At 38.7% G+C, this 7427-nt stretch overlaps 1 pseudogene; it reads right to left on the bottom strand.

The window, feature by feature from the left end:
* Positions 1 to 1439: 1439 nt before the first annotated feature.
* Positions 1440 to 2903, bottom strand: LOC103073035 (zinc finger protein 133 pseudogene; annotated as a pseudogene).
* Between the last annotated feature and the right edge of the window lie 4524 nt (positions 2904 to 7427).

The raw sequence follows: 7427 nt of genomic DNA, 5'->3' as shown, positions 1-7427 counted from the left end.
ATGAGCTAATCTTTCTAATTTCTGTAGGAGTTGAGTTATTCTGGGCTGTGTTGCAAGTCCAATTTTAACTGTGATTAGTACTCCAACTACCAACCAACCTAACAACACAAGAGCTTCCTTCCTTTCTTTCTTTCGTTCTTACTCTTCCTTCCTTCTTTCCTTCCTCCCTTCCTTTTTATTTTGTGCTAATATTTTTATTTTGGTATAATAAAAAATTCAGAGAAAAATTGTAAGGAAAGTAGAAGGCATTATTGTATACCTTTTAATTGGACTTAACCAATGGTTTATATTTGTTCCATTTGTCCTCTCTCTCTGATCGCTCACTCTCTCTCCTCCCTTCCTCCTGGAAAATGTATTTATATTTTATATACATTTTTTTTCTATGAACACTTTGAGACCATCTTTTTTCTGAGCAATTTGTGAACATGTTGAAGTCACTGGGCCCCTTTACCTCTAAAAACTCACCTGTGCACTTCCAGACTGAGGGCATGACTTCCATGACCACCTTACACTGCATTTATCACTGACCCAATATTGATTAAACACTATTCTCTAATCCATAGTCTTTTGTAACTACATGTTTTTCTGTCCACGATCCAATCATATACCAAGCACTGTGTTAAGTTTTCATGTGTATGTAGTTGCCTAAAATATAAAGCAGTTTATCAACCTTTCTTTGTCTTTCCTGGCCTTGATATTTTTGCAGAGCAGTAGTTTCATAGAATATCTTAAAATTTCTGTTTGTCTATTTCATTTTTGTGTGGAAAATTTTTAAAAGCAAACATCTTTTTATTGAAGTATAGTTGATTTACAGTGTTGTGTTGTTTGTCTAGTTCTTATGGCAATATTTAGGTTACACATTCTTTGGCAGGAATATTAAAAAAAAAAATGACATGGTGTCCTTTCCAATGAATCCTAGTAGGAGGACTGTGGCTAACTTTGTTAAGGTGATATAGGCCAAGTTGCTTCATTATAAAATTACCATTTTTTCTTTGTAATTGTTTCAGTTGGAGTTTTCTGAGAAAGCAGGTAGGATTAGATGTTCAAGAGACTTTGGGGAAAATCATATTTGAGGAAAAAAATGGAAAGGGAGGCAGAGAAGGCAAGGAGAGGCCTCAGATCTAGACATGGGGGAGAAGGGGAAGGAAGGAGGCTGGGGAGGAAGGCTCTCAGCTGAAGCATAGTCTAAGAAACCTTCCGCCAAGCCAATGGGTGGCCCTGGAGCCAGAGCTAGCCTTAGAGGGGCCAAGTGTTTTAGGGTTGGATAGTTCTTTGTTGTGGGGAGCCGTCCTCTGAACTGTAAAATGCTTAGCAGCATCCTCAGCCTCTACCCACTAGATGCCCGTAGCAGTCTCCCAGTTGTGATTACTGAAAAGTATCTTTAAACATCACCAATGTTACCTAAGGGATAAAATTACTTCTAGCCTAGAACCACTGCTTTATACATTTAGGTCTTCTCCTATCTTCTGGTGAAAGTTCGTATCTCTGAAGACCACTCGTTGTTCACATAAGATTTCCCCTAAAGTTGTCCTTTCTTGCTTGATGGGGTGTGATTTATTGCTAAAGCCTCGTCTACATTCCCTGGGCATAAAACTTCTCTACAACGAGTGAGTCCTCCTGTGTCTAATGAGGAGTGATTTCAGCCAAAAGCCTTCCCCACACTTACTGCAAATATAAGCCTTCTCCCGCCGAGTGTGTCCTCTGATGAGTGCTGAGGGTCACCTTATCAGTGAAAACCCGCTCACTCTCCCTGCATACATAGGGCTTCTCCCGTGAGTGTGTCCTCTTGTGTTTAATGAGATATGACTTCTGACTAAAGCTCTAGCCACATTCATTGCACAAATGAGGATTCTCCCGTGAATGAAATCTCTGGTGTTTGCTGAGAGTGCATTTATCTCAAAAAAGCCTCCCACAGTCCCTGCAGACATAAGGCTTCTCCCACGGGTGGGTCCTCTGGTGTGTGATAAGGTTTGACTTAGCCCTGAAGCCTCACCAACACTCCTGGCACACAAAGGGCTTCTCTCCTGAGTGTGTTCGAAGGTGTCTGATGAGGATTGACTTCTGCCTAAAGCTTCGCCCACAATCCTCACATGCAAGGGGCTTTTCCCCAGAGTGTGCCATCTTGTGTGTGACTAGGTTTGACTTGTGGCTGAAGGTTTTCCCACACTCTCTGCAGACGTAAGGCTTCTCCCCCGTATGTGATCTCTTGTGTGTGATGAGAGTTGATTTATAGCTAAAGCTTTGGCCACACTCACTGCAGAAATAAGGCTTTGACCTAAGAGAGTCCTCTGACGCCTAAAGAGAGTTGATTTCTGGTTGAAGCCGAGCCCACAATTTCCACAAATGACTACCTCAAATCCCGAGATTTCTACCCACTTTAATGCTTTGTCTGTTTCTAAAGGTTTTGGCTTCCCAGATGAGCTGAACCTAATTTCCATCACTGTCTTGCTTTCTCTTGAGCTTAATAGCTGTTCTTCAGATGGGCTGGAGAAAGTTCTTGAAGTATCTCTCTCTCTTGTCCTCCCAAACAAAGATTTGGAGCCACCTTCTCTGTCTTCACCTTCCACTCTGTCACCCCAGAAGCTTTCATAAGAGAATAGCTGCAGCTGCTGCTTCTGATCTGCTGGGCAGAGATCTGCTCTTTGGAGGGTTCCTGCAAACAAGCCTGGACAGATTGGAAGGTGATGATCATACAGCACATGTTGATGTAATTGCTGACCACAGAAGACCAGAACGGAGGAGGAATAAGGTGGAATTTCTGGCTTTGGATCTGCTGAACAGGGGCTGGGCTGATGTCCTCTCTCCTCTTTCCAGGGCTCTTCTCCATACTCTAGCAGAATGACAGGTGTTGGTTTGGAAAATGAAATTCCCAAGGAGACTAGGTTGCTGTAGTTTTGCAGCATCACTTCCCTGTACAGGGTCCTCTAAGCATGACTTAACAGCTGCCACTTTTCCTGGGTGAAGTCCATAGCCACATCATGGAATGACACGAATGTTTCTTCTCTCCTGGCTTTCAAGAGCCCCAAGGCCTTTATTCTGGTCCCCTGAATGTTCTCCCTGGAGAAACGTGAGGCTAAAGTCTTGGGGACACGCTTGCAAAGCCTATCCCACAGCAAGTGTGACAATGGTAAGGGATGCCGAGTTAGATGCAGCCTGCTATATCACCTATCTTTCTTTTAGAAGTTATATAATTTTAACTTTTCCATTAAGGGTATGCTCTATCTCAACTTCATTTTTTTTCCATATAGATGTCAAGTTGTTCCAACATTTCTTCAAGAAGATTTTCTTTCCCTTTTGAATCGCATTGGCACTTTTGTTGAAACCAATGGGTTATACAAGTATGAATCAATTTCTTGACTCTCTTCTGATCTGTGCTCTGTTCTGCTAGCTGTATATGATTGTCTGCATTTGAGCTGGAAGACTTGGCTGAAGTTTCAGATAGGTTTGCTTCATTACTGTTTTTGACCTCACAAAGTCCTTGAATCCAATGATTTGGAGAATGCCCAAGACTAGGTGACTTCTCTTTACTTACCAGGCTTTTTTACCAGGTTTCTTAGTTAAACACGAGAGTGGCGAGTGTGGAGAGGTATAACTGCTTAGCTGAGTTGGAGTTCTTCCAACCTATAGTCCATTCCACTGTCCTGCCCTGTCCTCAGTCCTGGCATCGGAGTCTGAATCCAAACTTAGCAATGACCCCCAGATGGAGGTGGCAGCTGCCTTCCTCCTCTCTGAAGGGTTTGTTTCTCTATGGAATTCAGTTTATTTTGCTTCTTAAATCCACCACTCTGCTGTACCTTCGTAGAAAAGTATGATTTTTATTTTATTTTTTCTGTTTTACTTGTTACATTGGAACAAAACTTTTTTCTGTTCTTTTATAGTCTAACTGGAAGCAGAAGTATTCCTGGTGGAAAAAAAATAAAGGGAAAGTTTAGAATTGTTCATAAATAAAAGAACTTGCATATTGAATCTTTTGTGCTACCAATTCCTTTTTCTTCTCTTTACCATGACTATCACAAATGGCTAGTTTTTGTCTTCAGCCATTAAAATGTATTCTTAAGTCTTTAGCACCATCTAATATTTAACCTTAGCAATATTATTTTAGAATACAGTGTCAAAGTTTTACCTTCCTTTTGTGAGAAGGAGAAAAACGGGCTGAGATAGGTCCATGTGACAATCAAAAGAACAGGAGTCACCGTAGCAACTTTTCCTCCTCATATTTTTATTTGATCATTGACTATGTTATCCAAAAAGGCTTTCTCAGTGACCCTTGAGAAAGTCCTTTCCAGCAGAGACTAGGCACACAGAAGGCCAGAGTTTGTTTGTTGTTTCTCAATTTGAAAGGAACAGGATATTTACCATTTGAATAGAAAAGAGGGTGATGAATACAACATATTATGAATTGTAGAAATAAGATAAATTTTTAAAGTAAATTAGAGAAGTTGTCTCTGTTGGTTTAAATGATGCAGTGAGACTTAAAATGATGACTCAAGAAGCTCACAACAATAAAAATTAATCTGGACCTGACACTGGCTATTGACTCACAAGTAAGCCTCGGTCTTGGATCCTAGGTGATAGTATTTGGACAGACCCGGTCAAACAGTTTCACTGGATGTACAGATTGTTTCAAACAGTTTTTGTTTTTTCAAAGATAGTATTCACTGTGGTGCTCCTACTGTGTCTTTCAAGGTATCAAAGTCAAGTGAATAGATGATCTGAAGAAAAAAAAGTCTTTTTATGTTCTTTTCCTGTTTTTCACTTCTTTACTCATGGTTACACCCCCATCCCTGTGATGTTTTACCATTCAGACTACACAGTGACAACACTCTTCACACAGAGGGGCATAATTAAATATTGAAAATAATTTTTAAAATTTTCTTTATATTTTATGTAGGAGCCAAGCCAGTAAGCATTCCTAGTACTAAATACTAGAGATCATTTTAGAATCTGAACGTTCACCCTAGAATCCTCTATGGGTATTATGAAAAAGTAAAATGTATATTTTCAGCATTTGAGTTTCATAGAATTAATATGAGTTCAGCAAGATGATTCTCAAAATATCAGTGGTACTCAAGCTACAAACAAGAGGAAAGGAATAAAGGGAGTTCTGTGCTCTGGTAAGTTTGAGAATCATTTGGCTAATTCATCTTACACACGTTTCTTTATTAAAACTCTTCTCAGATGCTTTATGTCTAAGTTCACTCTCAAGCTCCAAGGTAGGGGCATGGCATGTAGTGTTTCTGAAATTATTTGATTCAGAAATGCTTTTCCCAGGAATATCTTCAATTGCCTTGAAAACATGCATCAGAAAAATCTGGTCTAATTTCAATAAACCTTATGATTTTTTCAAAACCCTGCAAGATCTGGAATTCCTTTTATCCAAAAATAAATAATTTGTCCAAAACGAAATGCTTTATTGCATTCATAGCTCCTTGAAGATTTTGATGATAATTGAAGCATTTATTTGATAATAAGTAATCAGAGGAACTCAGAATTTATGGAGAAAGGTATACAGTAGAGCATTCATAAAAGACTGATCTTTGACCTTGGTTGGTATCACGGGAGGTAAATAATGAAATAGTGACATTTTCTTCCCATGTTCACAAAGTGCAACAAGCTTCATACCCTTGTCAGGATGTTTTGTGATAGTGCTGTGTTTCTGTGTCGTGAGTGAGTTTTAGAAACTTTAATGAATCTAAGCAGTGAATTCCACAAAGGAAAAGACCAGCTATTATAACTTTTGTTTTCCACACCTATAACTGTGCCTATAAAACAAAGAGGAGCGTCAAAATGAGCAGTATTTGAACCACTTCATCCAGTTTCCTTTCAAATCAGTGTGTTTTGTATTCTACAGTTCTGGTACTTAAATATTTACTAAGTACCAAATATGGTCTGTCAGTAGGCTAAGTGCTAATAAGGACTCTTCTATTACCACTGCCCATTTATCAAGGAGCTCAAAATATTAGAGCACAATTTATTTCCTAATATGGAGGTAGTTTGAGTTTAGTAACTTCAATTATGAGACCTAAACAACTGTGGAAAAGCTGCTGCTGCAACAGCTCTTAGGTTACTGAGGGCTCTCTGCTTGATCAAGAGAAATTAAAATATTTATTCACCTTTAACCACCTAGAGAGTAACATATCAGATGTATCATTACAAAATGGGTAAAGACTAGTGGTTTTCTTTGCAGGTGAACAATAATAAATGAATGCCAATTTTGGCACAAGACTTGAGGATTAAATATAAAGAGCAACTTACATATATTTCAGGTACTGGAGGACATATGGATGTTCCACCAGAATTTCAGCTAGGGGACCAGAGTGATCGCTGGTGGGGCTGGTGAGAGATGAGGGTATGGGAAGAGGTGGAAGGTAGGTCAAATTGAAATGAATAAAAATGAAAGAAAGTAAAAATAAAGAATGAAACTAGTGTTCACGTTCTCAGAATATCTGCAAAGGAACAAAGTTTACTAATATTTAAGAATGAGTCATAGGGATCCTGTACAAAGATCCTTGCAACACTAACACACAGTATCTTCCATGTGAAACCTATCCTAAATTTTCTATAAAAATATACATATATTTTATATATATACATATATACATAGAGTAAATACTATTATTTTCTCCATCTGAGAAACTGAATCCATCTGAGGAACTGAAACATGACGAGGTTAAGATACTTTCCAGTCTTAGAGTAAAAGACAGGGCTAAAGATTCAAACAAAGCAATCTGGTTCCAGTGTCTGGACCTTCATCAAATGATGTACTATCTCTCTTAACATAAACCCTCTAATACGGGTCCAACCCAGTATATAAGAAGAAACTGAGCCCATGCAGAGCAGAGAATAAGGGGGCAGAGTAAACCATTTCTTAACAATTAGCTAAGAAATTTCAGCTTGTTTGATTGATTATGTGTTTGTTTTAAGTTTGAATTGACATAGTAATATCTTGTATCTGTAGGAACATATAATCTAGATACAGTGAGTATCTTTTAAGGAGGGTTGCTTACATGTTATTCTGCCAACTGTAGAATAAGGCCAGTAACCAAGAATGGAAGATGGCCTAGAGTAGGCCACAGAGGATTCTATGAAAGCACACTCAGTGATCTTCATGCCATTATTGTCCTAGGCCCCCTTGATCAAATCAGAGAAATGGCCATATGTGGTCAGCCTTCTCAACTGCTCTCACATCCTCACTACCTGTCAACCATAAATCTATGGGAAGAATTTGGGCTAGCTTCAAATATTCCTTTTCCACTTCCTCATGATTAAAGAAATAGATGGTCTTTATATTTCCATCTTGTAAATTTACTGATAAATAATAGATAATGACATTTAAGAATATTTACACTGTATACCTTACTATAGTAGTAGAGTCAGAACCAAAACACTGAACCCATAGATTATCAATGTTACCTGCTACCTCATAA

This window comes from Lipotes vexillifer, unplaced genomic scaffold (genome assembly GCF_000442215.2).
Source record: "Lipotes vexillifer unplaced genomic scaffold, Lipotes_vexillifer_v1.1 scaffold505, whole genome shotgun sequence".
Lineage (NCBI taxonomy): Eukaryota > Metazoa > Chordata > Mammalia > Artiodactyla > Lipotidae > Lipotes > Lipotes vexillifer.
The sequence above is the reverse complement of the archived record's forward strand: the minus strand, read 5'-3'. Positions and strand labels throughout refer to the sequence as shown.